Raw genomic sequence first — 15,008 nt, 5'->3', positions numbered from 1 at the left:
GCTAGAATCAGAGACCCAGAGGGCAGTCTCTTTCGTAAGGCCTGTGTTATCTATATCTGTGAATAGGCCTGACGTGGCTTGGCTTTGTGTCCCCACCCAAATCTCATCTTGAATTGTAATCCCCATAATCCCCAGGTGTGGAGGGAGGAATCTGGCGGGAAGTGATTGGATCATGGGGTCTGGTTCCCCCATGCTGTTCTCATGATAGTGAGTGAGTTCTTATGACATCTGATGGTTTTATAAGTGTCTGGCATTTCCCCTGCTTGCTCGTCTCTCTCCTGCCACCATGTGAGGAAGGTCCTTGCTTCCTCTTTGCCTTCTGCCACCATTGTAAGTTTCCTGAGGCCTCCCCAGACACGTGGAACCGAGAGTCAATTAAACCTCTCTCCTTTGCAAATTACCCAGTCTTAGGTATTTCTTTATAGTGGTGTGAAAACAGACTAATACAAGGCCCCTCACTTGCACTACTGAGACTCATCAGTTTTAAAATAGGGCAGTCTCCTGAGGGCATTTGGTCCTATTCAATATATTTGTTACTCAGTAATGGAAGGTAATGCTGGGGGGTGAACATCAAGGAAAGTGTCATGAGTCCAAGTCCATCTTAATTTATTTGCTATCAGAATTAGGGAAGAAGAAATATATTTAATGGTGTCTTCCCATTTCCTCTGAGCTATCCACTCTGGGTAAGTTCCTAATTTATTGTTAAGGGTGTTTCAGAAGCAGAGAGAAGTTCCTAGTAAATCCTAAACATGAGGATTAGGAACCAGAGCCCTGCTGTTCTGTAGCAAGAACACCGGCACCCTCTGTGCCTTGGCTTTCCACTATGAAGTAGGTGATCTACCACCCCCATGCTCCCTGCTCTGTAAATCACAGAAATAATGGTGACTGGCTGAAAAACAGAATTTTCCACTTCCTCAGGACTGGCTGTGCTCAGTGGCATTTTAAAAAATCAGCTCTGGATGTCGTGGTGGGATTTGTGTAGGAGGGTTCCTGGTGATGATTTGGGGGATGGATCGTTCCTTGAGAGGTATAAATAGGCTTCCCCCCCCCCACCCCACTCAACTAAAATACTGCTTTTTGAAGTATGTGTTCTGTTCAACAGCTGAAACATTATGAACCAAAGACAGTAATGTGATGTTAGCCCCTGAAAAGGCAGAAGCTAGAATATATCTCTCATGCTGTTTTTTGATCCACAGGATGGGAAGGAGGACTGATCCACGTTCCCACCAGGAAGCTTAGTGGAATCCCCGTATGCCACCTGGACCCCCTGGAAGGACCTGGCCAAGGCTGAACCACCTCTTGAGAGGCAAGAGCTCCAAATTTGATCAGAAATTCTTGGCTGGGCATGGTGCCTCATGCCTATAATCCCAACACTTTGGGAAACCGAGGTGGGAGGATCGCTTGAGCCTGGGAGTTCAAGACCAGCCTGGGCAACATAAGGAGACCCCATCTCTAAAGAATAGTAATAATAAAATAAAAAATTAGCAGGGCATGGTGGCATGTGCCTGTAGTCCCAGCTACCCAGGAGGCTGAGGCAAGAGGATGGCTGGAGCCTGGGACGTTGAGGCTGCAATGAACTGTGATTACCCCACTGTACTCCAGCCTGGGCAACAGAGCGAGAGACCCTGTCTCAAAATAATACCTCTAATAATCTTATTTTGGAGAATAAAGAAACCTCTGGATTTGAGGAGCCATTTGGGTAGAAAGCAAAGACCTTCACAATGAGAAATAGTCTGTGTTGACCTGAAGGAGCAGAGGGATGCATCGCTGGAGGTGACCTACAGTTGGAGAAGACCCATTATGCCAGACCTTGTCCTTCTTCCTTGTGGAAAATGTTTCCTCTGCTGCTGCTGCTCATGAGACTCTTCCCCCTCCCTGTCTCAGGCAACCAAAGGGCTTTCTACCACACCCTTTCTTGCCCCCCGCCTCCCATGTCTGCTGTGCCTTTGTACTCAGCAATTCTTGTTTGCTCCATTATCTTCCAGCCGGATACAGAGTGAATAGTTAACCACACTTAGGTCAAATAGGATCTGAATTTTTGTTCCTGCTCCGTCTAAAGAGGCCAGTGTTTGTGCGTTGCAAGCAGCCTTGGAATAGTAACTCTTCTCATTTGTTTGGGATCTCATTGTATTCCTCAGCCATCAAGTTCCAGAATGATACACGGATCAGTGCAGAAGTTCATCAGGCTCTCGGACCTTAGGGCTGTTGGAGAAGGCTTCAGCAGGGGAACTGATGGTGAAGGCTGGTGTTCTCCATCCTCAACTTTCTTTGCTTGGATCACACATAAGTATACATTTGGAAGGGCAAAAAATGAACACTGTTGTTCACTGCAGCCGTGTTTTGTGACACAGATGCACAGTCTGCTGTGAAGACCTTCTCGCAAGTGGCAGTTGGGGGTCCATGCCAGATCATGGTGCTTCGTGACAGACTAACAGCTACCAGGGATGGTGGCACTTAGTGAGGACCCTCCTCCCCCAGTGTGTGCTGATGACACATACACACCTGACAATAGCTTGAGTCTTCTCTGTTCTTTTTTACTCTGTGGCCACCATACACATGATTTAAAACCCTTCCTAAATATCTATCATGGTTCACCCTTGTCCAAATGCAGAGTCAAAGCTACTTGTACTTTATTGTTATTTCCAAGGCAAATAGATGGCTTGCTTTTTACAAAAAGAATTAAAGCTTTTGTATGTTGCAGTTGATGTGCTTGTATGAACATTTAGTGAATCTGGTGTCTTCTAAGTGGAACAATGGAGTCTTTGTGGACATCTCAGAGTCATCACAAAATGATTGAGGAGAACCTCTTGACAATGTTTAGAGCTATTGAAATTTACAGATTGTTGATGGGCTTTCACCTTTTCCTTCCTTGCTTGACACACAGTTACAGGCATTGTATTCCTTGGATTCCTACAAGTGTCAAAGAACAGAGATCCACTTACATTACTTTCATAAATGCTGGTTTATTCAAAAGTCACAGTGATAGTAAGGTAGACAGGAAACAGTCCCAACCACTGCCTAGCTAAGCCTTTTCAAAAAGTCCAAGGTCATTCAGCAGACGCAGAAGCACTAGTTGGTTTCCAAGGATAATGAGCAATCCCATCATGGTCATCTTGATCCTCTGTTCAGCAGCAGGTTTTGCTGTCCCTGACTCTAGAATTCTGCTGTGGTGATGAGCTGAGGGTAACCAATGGTCCCAGTTTGCCCGGGACTAAAGGGTTTCTTGGGATGAAGGACATTCAGTGCTAAACCTGGGACAGTCCTGGGCAAACTGGGACAACTGGTCACCCTCCTGGGTGACTCAACGACTCTGCCTCTACTTTGTTACTTACTATTAACTGACTGATGCTGTTGACTGGTTTAGCCAATCTGCATTCAGAGCTCTTGTATCTGGTTACTTCATTGGCCCTCAGGCAGCCACAGGTGGATGCTATTGGATCAGGCACCAATGCTGACCAAATCAGTTGTTTCCAGGATGGTAGGGTTGTATGAAGAACCAACTGAGACCATGTCCTTCTGAGTGTTGTAGATGGTGGGCATGGCAGGCCTTCAAAGTATCAGGGATTCCTCTCCAATACAACCTTACTTACAAAGGAGAAACTAACTTTCTCATGAGAAACAGTTCATTAAGAAACAAAACTAACACAGTCACGGGGAACTGAGGAAGAGAGCCTGTAATGTGTGTGCAAGCGCACACACACACACACACACACGCATACACATGCTCTCTGTAGAATAATGAGCCAAGATTCCAAATCTGCATCTTTGCTAGACAGAGATCAAGAACTAAAATCTTTGGGATGGTGTTGTCTGGGAAGCGAAGGAGTTGGCTCGAGGACTTCCTGAAATTCCTTTGAACTCTAGAATCCTTTAAAATATCAAGGGTGTGTAAACTGGGGCTAAGTATGTACATTCTCTCTAAAGTCTCCTAGATAACCTTTGAGTTCAATTCAGTGTGCAGTGGGGCCTCCAAGTTTATTCTTAGCTTTCTAGACACTGACTTTATCTGGGATGAGAGAGCAGAACTTGGAGGTGGTGGTCGGGGCGGGGGCAGGGGGAGTGGGTAAGGGAGAGTTGCACCAGCCCAACTTTTTTGGTCTTCATAACAAGTAAGAACAATCTGAAGGCAAATTACAGGTTCTTTTGTGGACTAGAAAAAGCCAGGTTTTCAGGATTGTGTGGCATCCTGAAGTTGTTGCTGCTTGTCGGAGCATCTGGCCTCCATCTTTTCTGCTGAAAGACAGGCATGAGTGTTTACAGTGCTGGAACAGGGGCCTTCAGATAATTTCATTCATCTGGCATGGCAAGACCACAGGGAGGGAATTACATGCTAGGGTAGGGATGAACATATGGACATACCACGCACCTTGGTGTTTGCCCCTGTAGCAACTCTCACTCACAACCTTCACTACCATTGGAGGGATGCTCACCCACCTCTTTGGGTGCCATTTTTCTTTTTTAAAAGATGAAGGCATTTCAGATGATCCCTTCATTTATGTTCCACTTTCACTCTTTGGTTTCAAAAGAAGTCCTGATCTTATGTCAAAGGCAACAATCTCTTTCAATCTCTCTCTCTCTGTCTCTCTCTCTGGCTCACTCTGTCACCCAGGCTGGAGTGCAGTGGCATGATCTCAGCTTACTGCAGCCTCGACCTCCTGGGCTCAAGAAATCCTCCTGTCTCTGCCTTCTGAGTAACTGTGACCACAGCTGTATGCCATCACGCCCAGCTCATTTTTTTATTTTTATTTTTTTTGTAGAGACAGGGTCTACACCATCTTGCCCAGGCTCGTCTTGAACTCCTGAGACCAAGGGATCCTCCTGCCTTGGCCTCCTGAAGTATGTGAGCCAATGTGCCTGGCCCTCTCTTTTCTTATCTCCTTATCCACATGCAGTCACAGAACCCGGGAGGCTGAAGTGGTCTGAAGCATCACTCTTCCCTAGATTTATCTCTGACTCATGCAGGAATCCCCTTTCAAATCTGGCAAGGGATCGTTCAGCCCAGGGGAGAAAGGACTATGAGAGAGGCTGAGTGATACTCAGCCTGATGGGGAAGCAGTTGAATTTTAAAGAGTGTTTCATGTACTGCCAAGTGGCCACGAATGTCAATTTCTCAGTGAGATTTTGTGCTAAATGCATTTTGCCAGCTCCCCCATGTTTATGCTGGTAAAACAAACAAACAAACAAACAAAATACAGTGCAGGGAGGCAGAGACGTAAGTTTTTGTCTCAGAAAACCCCTCATCATCTTAATTTCTTCCATATAAAATGAGGGATTTGGGCCACATGATCCCTGGAGCCTATTCTATTAATAGTTCTGACATCCACAATGTTGGCATATTTGATGGATAAGCTATCAGCCTTCTAGGAGTCCATGTCTTAAAGATTTGCTGGGGTTTTATGCCTCATCTTAGAATAGGACATTAGTTATTGTCCAAGGTACAATGTAAAGGGATTTCATCTTGCCTTAATTTCATTATGAACATAACAATTTCAAATTAGCTCCCCGACACTGCCCCCACCCCCCAATTTTGTTCAGCCTTGCCTGTGAGATTTCCATGGCATTGGAACTTGATCCACGGGAGAACTTTGATCCTCTTCAAATGGCCCTGGAAACCCATGTGGGAAAATATTAGTCACGTTGACAAGAGAGATAGGAGGTTCTCGTGGTGAAACAAGTCCCTCTGCTCAGGAGGCTGCAGTTTAAAGGATTTCAAGGTGACCTTGGAAGTGGCCGCTGACCTTGGATAAGACATTTCTATGCCACGCTGGTGGAGAACAGGTGGAGGGAGGCCTGAAGACAGCCCTGAACTGAGGGGTCTGGAAACCTGGACACCGGCCCTGCCTTTGGCTTCGGCTAAGTCCGGGTCACATGTAAGTCACTCCAGCCTCTTCTCTGGGTCTCAGTTTTCTCATCTATAAAAGGGACAGAGAAGGGGCAGGGGTTGGTCTGACGATCCTCTGAGGTTCCTGCCATGCATCAAGTTCTCAGCCTTGCCTGGCCCAGCTGGTTCCTGACAAGCAGTAGCCCTTTCTCCCTTTGCCTTTGGCTGTGCCAGTCAAAAACAGGGCTGTCCGGGAAGTCCATTACCAAAGAATACTTCAAAGCTGTTTGCACGCATTGTCAGTTGCACTGAACATGAGTTTGTTGAGGGAGAAGGTAAATAGACATATAGGCCGATGACAGGAGGGGTGGAAGGGGGACCACTATTTACCCCCAGGGTGGCTGTGAGGGAAAAAAAGAAACCCTGCCTGCCGTTTTGACCAATAAATAAAAACTGGGAGCTCTGCGTGGCTAAAACCGTAGGGGATTTATTAGTTTGCTTAGTGAAAGGCAAATATTAAATCTTAAGTTGACCCGTCCTGGGACCTGCCTTTTGGCTTTTGTATGCCATGCGGCGCCGATCACTGGGCCCTCGGGTTATCGAGTTTTGTTGAAGGTTTTTTTTTTTTTTTTTTTTTAATTGTTTTCCGCCTCCGTCTTCTCTTCCTCTTTCACCTGCCCCTTCCCACTATGTCCCACCTTTTTCGGTAACTTAGATGGGGGTTTTGAGGGGTGAAAAGGGCAAGGGTGAAAAACATGTTCTGCTTGTAGAACCGTCTCTGCCCAGGGCTCTGGCTAGCCCGGGAATTGCCGATGCCTGGGATGTGGTGACTCCGGGGAGTGACCCCAGCAGGTGGTCCTCGCGGGTCCCTTCCATCCTCTCTCCTGGACTCTTAATGTTAGGTCCCAGGTGTAAGGCAAAGGCCTTGTCCCTCACGAAAATCAGCATAATGACAAGCACTGGAAAAGAACAGAGTATGCCTATTTCTAAGTTTTAACTTCCCTATCTGAGTCTTCATACCCAGCCATGGCAGATGATTTCAGCCTGAAAGAGGAACTGTTCAACGTGGGGCTGTGCCCATTAGGGTCTGACCAGGGCTTGTGACTCACCATGGAGTGAAATATCGGGGCAAGAGGGGCTGGATGGCCACTGAGTCTATTCAGTTTTCAAGTAGGAGCTGCAGTGAAACTAAACTAGATGGAGCATTATTTATCCTTTGCTTTAAACATCCACAGCGTAATCCACCCTATTCTAAAACACTGCAGTTTGTGGGTGCTAAGGTCTCCGGGGTGGTGCTTGCTAACAGCCACCCACTGTCGGGTACAGCACAGCAGGACACACTGCTCCATGTCAGACCCTAAGTGCCCGTTTCCTGGTCCACCCCAGTGACTGTCCAGCATGCATCTTACTCATCTACCTGGGGCACTATGGCTTCCGAAATCACTACTCACATTCTAGAACTGCTTACTTCAGAAAGTTTCTTGCACATTCCAGTAATGTTTTTGTTTTTGTTTTTTTTTTTTTTTTTGTGATGGGGTCTCAATGTGTTGCCCAGGCTGGTCTTGAACTCCTCCACTCAAACAATCCTCCCACCTCAGCCTCCCAAAGTGCTAGCATTACAGGTGTGAGCCACCATGCCCGGCCCAGTAATGATTTTTTATTGAATTCAGCATGATTGTTAATCCTTTGGCAATTCTTCACAGAAGAGTCTATTTTTTAAAGGATACACATTGGGCAGTCAGGGTACTGAAATCCTATGAATGCTTCAAGGCTCATCTCAAATGCTTCCTTCTCTCAGAAGCCTTCCTGGATTTCTCCTTCCCTCTCAACCACTTGTGACCTCTCCCTCGCATATTCTGACATAGGTACTCAGAAAAATGCCAGTCTTCCTTCCTTAACCATAGCACTTTAGTATCTCATGTACTGCACTTATAATGGACTTGTTTCAGCACCTCTTCTCTCCCAACTCTCTTTCTCTGTCTTTTATAAGAACAGGAACTGAGTCATCCTTTACTCATTGAAATTTATCCTTGAAATGCTCCCAAATGGCCAGGGTCACGTGGGAAGCACTGTGATGGGCATTTCATGTACTTCTCATTTAATCATCAGCCAACAAGACTTTACAGGAATCAATCGCTTTGACCAAGTCTTTTATGTGTACTTTGGGATTCAAAACCAGGGTCATAGACAATTTCAAATTCAGAGCTTGTGAAGTTTCAGCATGATGGCTTTTATACGGTAGGATGTACAAGAATGATGTTGAGTTGACTTTTCCTATTACCAACCTGTTATTGTGTGTACCACCAAATTTGCTCTTTTTTTTTTTTTTTTTTTTTTTGCTTGTTCAGGAGTAATCAATGAAGTGTTTTCCACTTTGGGAGGCCAAGACAGGAGGATCGCTTAAGCCCAGGAGTTTCAGACCAGCCTGGGCAACTTAGGGAGACCCCCATCTCTACAAAATTAAAAATATAAAAACAAAAGCAAACATAGCCAAGTGTGGTGGTGCATGCCTGTAGTCCCAGCTACTTGGGAGGCTGAGGTGGGAGAATCGGTTGAGCCTGGGAGATCAAGGCTGCAGTGAACTATGATTGAGTCACTGCACTCCAGCCTGGGTGACAGAGTAAAACCCTGACTCAAAAAATCAATAAAGAAAGAAAGTGTTTTCCAAACAGCAGTGAAATTTTGTTTGTTGCCTGATTGCTTGGTTTCCATGTAGAAACTCTTCCTGAAAATAGAATCGTGTCTGATTTTTGCCAGTTACCCCATGAGCTCGTTTCATTTTTAAGGTGGGAAATAAAAATATCAGTTCAAAAGTTTAGATAAAAATTTCTAAAGAGTTTCGTTCACCCTAATAAGGAGAAGTAAAAAACAAAACAAAACAAAAACAATGGATCTGCCCAATAATATCCAAATAATTTCACTCTGTCTAATAGGGAGAACTACAGAAAAAACAAACAAAAGGGACCTGCCCATTAATATCCAACCTCCCAGGTAGAGACATTGGGTATTAATGGGCAGATCCCTTGCCATGTGAACTGGACCTGGGTTCAAGGTCTTACCACCTGGGAACCAAAGGCCAAGGGAGAAAAGGCACCACTCAGGGGCAAGCAGGCTCTGGGAGGAAGAGTCTGTCTCCCTTGACTCCTGATTTCTCCTCCTGGGGGTTTGCGGGGGGGGGGGGGGGGGGATGGGGGTGTGTGGAGCTGATAAAGGAGGATTGAGGAGAACAGAAATGTAGGGCAGAAGCTTTGCCTGTTTTGGAGAAGAGAGACACTGAAAGTTCACCCCGTTCTTAATTCATACACACCCGTAAAATAAGAGTTTGAACCAAGAGGATGTCATCTGTGAACCGCAGTCACTAGGCACGGTTTCAGACATGAGAGAAATGATACAACATTCAGCCAAGAAAGATCAGGCCATTCAGGAAATAATGAAGTTCAGTGGTTTTATGGGACTTTCCAGTTTTCAAGCTCTTTGTAAAACTTCTCCTTGGAATCTCTCAAAGGCTTTGGTAGAAGGATGGAGACCTTGTTTTATAGGCTGAGGGAGGTGTACTGACTTGCTGTAGAGACCACCCATAGGCCCCTATCCCTAAGGGCAGTATTGTGGTTCTGTATGTATCAGTCACCATAGGCTGCTGTAACAAAACACCTCCACATATCAGTTCCTTCAGCTGATGAGTTTTTCTCATTTGCACATTAGTCAAATGGGACTTAGCAGTAGTGGGGGCCGGAGGCTCTTTTTCATGAAGAAATTCAGGGACCCAGGTTCCCTCTGTTTTAGGATATCACTACCTTCAGAGGCATCCTCTTCTACCAGTGAACACAGAGAAAGTGCTGTGAGAGGATATGCACCTGTTTGACCATCTTGGCCGGGAAGAAACACCCATCACTTCTGCTCACTTTCCATTGGCAGGAATTGATCCCAAGGCTCTATCTGGATGCAAGAGAGCTGGGAAGTGTCCAACTCCGTGGAAGGAAGGGGTGGAGAACAGGAGTGTTGGGGAGGACTTGCAGCTCCTGCCGTGCAAACTGAACCCCCTTGTGGGGCTGCCGAGGTGCAGCTTATTGGCTTCTGTTGTGGTGGTCATTGAGGCCCATGGGTCTGGCCTTCTGGATGCCACATTGTGACAGGCCTGGGTGTGCAGGCTTAGTGCTTTTCTACCACCAGGCTCAGACAGGTGAGGACTCCTGCCCAGGCTTATTGGCTCTCAGAGGGAAGCAGGACGGAGTCGTGGTGGAGGACAACGGCTCTGGCCCAGAGTGCCCGGGCCTGAGCTTCTTCACCAACCCCTAGGCGTGTGACCTTGAGTGAGTGACTTAGCCCCTCTGTGCCTCAGTTTCCTTCCTTTAAACTGCTTCCTTGGGTGGTGCAAAGTTTGGCCAAGGTATTACAGGTGCAGCTCCCAAGATAGTGCCAGGAACACAGCACCCAAGCAGTGTGGCATTGGAGCTCTCTCTCTATACTCTGAACATGGCACCATCAGGGCCCGTCTGCCATAACTCTGCCTCAGATGGTCTCTGTGCCCAGACGGGAAGAGGAAACATCAAATGTGAACTTCTGCCATTGCGTCTGTGTTGTCCAGCTGTGGGAAGGTGTCGCTGACTCTTACTGGCTGTGGCGGTTTTGTTTGGTATTGGGGATGGAGCTGAGCTGCAGACACTGCTCAATGGTCTCTCCTTCCAGCCATGCTGCACACCACATCAGTCTCACGTGACTCTAACATCAGTCAGGCATTTTCCTAAAGGCCAAGTTCTCTCCAGAATCTGTCAGTTTCATCTACCGACTACAGAGACCCTGCAAAACACTCATGAGACATATACATTGGGTGCATGAAGCCCTTCCTGTTTCTCCCTCTACTGGGGCAGAGAGAGAGCTGATTTCCAAGCCTTGGGGGAGCCCACGAGGCAGAGAACCTTCTCCCTGTTTCCACACCTAGATTTCAAATCACACCCTTCCCTGCATACTGCAGAGGCCAGCAAGGCGCCCTCCCAGAGCCCCCAGCCTGGGCCTGGGCTCCTGTAATTGTGGGACCTCAGTGGCCCGGGATCCTGGCATCAGCTCTGCCTGTTTGGTCTTTAGCTCTCCTGGCACTGCCAGAGAATGGAAAAGCTGGTCTGTTTACAGGACCTGGGGCCAGAAGCGCATTAAAAAATAAGGAGCAAATAAAATGTCATAAACAAATTTCCTTTCCAGTAAAGAACGTTCCTTTCCCTGTCCTCCAACATGAACCATTTTTTCTCCTGTGTTTGGATAAACTTCCATCCTGTGTAATTACCATTCCCAGGGAGGGGCTGCCTATTTCCGCTGGCTATTTATTTTGATTTTGATCATTCCTCTCTCTTCTGAGTATAACACACCTAATAGTAAAGGAAATATGTTTCCTATTGGGACATGGGGCACAGCTCTTTCCTTCTCTCCCGTGTCTTCTCCCCACTACCCCTCACCTTCCAACTTCCCATGACCGTGTGGACACAGCGCCCCGGGTGCGCTGGCCGGGGGTTGCTCCCCTCCAGCCTGCAGGAGAACCAAGAGGCAAAGTGGTGAAGCAGAAAGGGAGAAATTGTTTCCAATAAAAGGCGGCACAGATCCACAGGGGTGGTATATGGGTGACCATCTCTCTGGGGGCGGGGGTCGAGGGGGCGGTCTTCAGCCTGACCCCCTTCATGAGTTTTTGTGTGAGCAGAAAACCACTGATCTAACGTTTCCTGACCCCAGCAGGTAGCTTATTGTAAAGCAGTTCATCCAGAGGGGGAAAAATACCTTGTTTCAGCATTTTAAGTTTTCTTCTTGCTCTGAACCAGACTGGAGAGGAAGGGAATAGAGAAGAACAGATATTTCCTAGCTCAGAAGTGCATGACGGGAGGCAAAAAACAAAACCAAAAACACAGTCTTTGAACAAGTGTTATTCTTGTTTATGAATGCATTGTATAATCCAGGATTCCTATTTACACACTTGAAGCTATCCCTCCGGTCCCCTCCTTCCCCTCTTCTCTCTATTTTCTTTCTGTGTTGGGATGGCGAAGGAAGGAGGTATACGCCACAGTTAATTTCACTTTCTAAACTCCTTGCCTCTGCCTGGTTGGGTGAATGGATATCCTGGAGGTGCTGACCTCAGAGAGGCCATGAAGAGCAGGGTGGTACTGACTCATTGACTGGTCATACAATCAGTTTGGCTTCAGATTCCTTATGCTTTAACTCAGTGGAGGCCCCAAGAAGTGGGGATGGAGAGGGGGGACTCATGACTTCCCCTTGAGTCCTCCCACCTCTGCTTGCCTACCTCTTCCCTTCCAGATTGCCACCCGCCCCCCACCCTTCTTCCAAAGATGGTCCAGGGCTGTCACAGGGTCACCTGGCCTAGGCTTGGTACCTGGGTTATGAGTTGGTTTCATGGTGGTAAGAGAAACCACCAGTCACTGGCCGGGCGCGGTGGCTCAAGCCTGTAATCCCAGCACTTTGGGAGGCCGAGACGGGCGGATCATGAGGTCAGGAGATTGAGACTATCCTGGCTAACACGGTGAAATCCCGTCTCTAGTAAAAAATACAAAAAACTAGCCAGGCAAGGTGGCGGGCACCTGTAGTCCCAGCTACTTGGGAGGCTGAGGCAGGAGAATGGCGTAAACCCGGGAGGCGGAGCTTGCAGTGAGCTGAGATCTGGCCACTGCACTCCAGCCTGGGCGACAGAGCAAGACTCCATCTCAAAAAAAAAAAAAAAAGAGAAACCACCAGTCACTCTCCCCTTTGGGAGCCCTGTCTTTTGAGTACTGAAGGATAGGGTGCTTATTCCAGAGGGTGTGAGAACCTCATTAATAAACCTGGCTGGCATTGGAATGATTCTTGATGTGTGTGTTAATGGGTGAAATGCACAGAACCATGTGTGTGCCATGGCTGGTTCCAGAAAGCTGCTGCTGGCTGTGCACCTGGTGGGTATGAGCTTTGGGTAGACCTTTCCAGAATCAAGGAGGAATGTCAAGGGACCCACCCCCAGACTGGTGCTCAGGCCTCCTTGAGAGCAACAGGAGACTCTAACTTAAAAATTATAACTCAACACTCTAATCCTGTGAGAGAGAGCTGGTGGTCCTAGTTCTCAGGCCTCCGTCTTGGGAATGCTGAGGTCCAGGGAGGTTAATTGAGCCATCCAGTCTCACTAGGCAAGTTATTGGAGAACTCTGACTGCTGCAGAACTCTGAGTCCTCACCTGGAATAGGATCCCCTAGATGCCTGTAAGGGCAGATGCAAGGAGAGGAGACCAGAGAAGGCATCTGGGATGCCTGGGAGGGAGGAAGGCTCCAGCCCAGGCAAAATGCTGCAGAAGCAAAATCCATTTGTGGTAGCTTTGTGCACTCAGTCAAGGTCGGGTGCTCCCGGGTCAAAAATGCTTTGAGTAAGAGGCGCTGGGGGTGGACCAGCCTCCATGTGAGGCGCTGGGCTCTCCAGGGAGGAAGACTTCATCCGGGCTGTGGCCCCATGCTCAGTTCCGCTCTATTTAGAACTCTTTTTTTTTTTTTTTTTTTTTTTTGTAGAAAGCAGATTGTTGGGGAGGAATGCACCAGGGCAGCTGGGGGAAGCCAATTCTGCTGCAGCTTTCTGAATCGTGGGTTGGGGAGACAGAGAGGGAAAGGTAAGGGCTTCGAGCAAGACAGACCAGGCGGTCTGGTCTCACCTTTCCCTGTCTCTCCACTGCCCATAACCATCCCGCACGTCCCGACCAGCTCTGCTCAGCAAAGCTGGGGAAAACCTAAAAGGGGCAAGGCAGAAACATCTGAAACCATTTTAACTTGTTCAAGGTGAGATAGGCAGCTGAGATTTTGAATTCTGCAAGTCTACCCAATAAAAAGCCCGGGTGCAGTGAACACCTGCTGCCGTAGCCTGCATTGTTGAGTGAGACTCAGGACACAGCAGGTCAGGCTTCCTGGGTGCACAGTGGCATACGACGTGATTCTCCTGATTCCTGGATAGCACAGTGGTGTGTGTCAGTGAAGACAGCATAGGATGTGGTTGATGCTTTGCTTACAGGATTTGGGTAATCTTTACCCTCCTCCACCAAAGGGATAGCATTGCTAAATACAGATTAGGTCACTGCAAACTCTGTAAGCCAAGGCCGTTGTGGGTGGTCAGAGGATTTCTGGAAACAGTGTCTTTTACAACTCTTCCCTACATTAGCCTTTGTCTTGCAAGAGAAATTTGATGTCTGAGGAGTGGCTTCCATTGGCCCTATGAAGGCTCACTCTGGAGCTCCTGGGACAGGTGGCTCTGTCTCCTGGATCCCAGTTGGCATCCTGGATGTCTCTTCGCTTCCTTAAAATGGACTATAGTCAATGACCCCCCTGGCCAAGGCAACTTTGAGACCAGTGGAAGCAGCCAGAGAGCTCTGTGCTTGCACATTGACGAGCTCTGTTTTTCTGGCCCTCCTAACAGATAAGATCCTGGTAGTGTTGGTCCAGGGGCCAGTGGATGGCTTCCTGCTGGGGTCCTTTTGTGCACAGCCATTAGTGACCTGTGCATGTTCAAATGCATGAGATACCACATTGCTTTCCAGCTGGCCAGCTGTCTAGCCCTTCTGAGCCCCTACAGAGAGCCCATGGATGCCTTTCCAGCTTGGGATTAGACCCTTCCTAGATGCCTTTCTAATACTCAGAGGAAGGGGATGGGATAGCATCTCAATTCCAGCCCCACCTCGTGTTGGTTGTGTGATTTAAGCCCATTACTTCATATCTCTGCATCTCAGCATCCTCCTATATAATTTGAAGATTCTAGTAGTACTGACCTCACTGGTTTTCTTTTCTTTTTTTGTGGGAGAGGGAGGTATGCATTAATATATGTAACTCTCAGAGCACAGGGTCTGAGTCACACATCCACCTCATGTGTTAGCTATTGCTAGTGTCACTATCTCCCTGATAAACATTCCCCTAACCTTCCCCAGGTAGAAGTAATCACCTCTACCCCTGAGGAAGCACTTCCTACATATCTTTTATAGAATGGGTCCTGATATGGTTTGGTTGTGTCCTCACCCAAATCTCATCTTGAATTGTAGTTCCTGTGGGAGAGACCCAGTGGGAAGTGATTGGATCTTGCGGGCAATTTCCCCCATGCTGTTCTCGTGCTAGTGAGTGAGTTATCACAAGATCTGATGGTTTTATAAGCTTGTGGCATTTCCCCTGCTGGCTCTCATTCTCTCTCCTGCCAC

General features: G+C 47.6%; 1 long non-coding RNA gene across 1 annotated transcript in view; it reads left to right on the top strand.

Moving 5' to 3' along the window:
• LOC112610037 overlaps window positions 1-2,703 on the top strand; it is a 186,368-nt gene extending 183,665 nt beyond the window's left edge. Inside the window, exon 3 of the long non-coding RNA XR_003116266.1 lies at window positions 1,197-2,703. This is a non-coding gene — a long non-coding RNA (uncharacterized LOC112610037). The remainder of the gene's footprint in view (window positions 1-1,196) is intronic.
• Window positions 2,704-15,008: the final 12,305 nt, after the last annotated feature.

This window comes from Theropithecus gelada, chromosome 16, assembly GCF_003255815.1.
Source record: "Theropithecus gelada isolate Dixy chromosome 16, Tgel_1.0, whole genome shotgun sequence".
NCBI lineage: Eukaryota > Metazoa > Chordata > Mammalia > Primates > Cercopithecidae > Theropithecus > Theropithecus gelada.
Note: the sequence above shows the minus strand (reverse complement) of the source record. Positions and strands in the feature narration are given on the sequence as shown.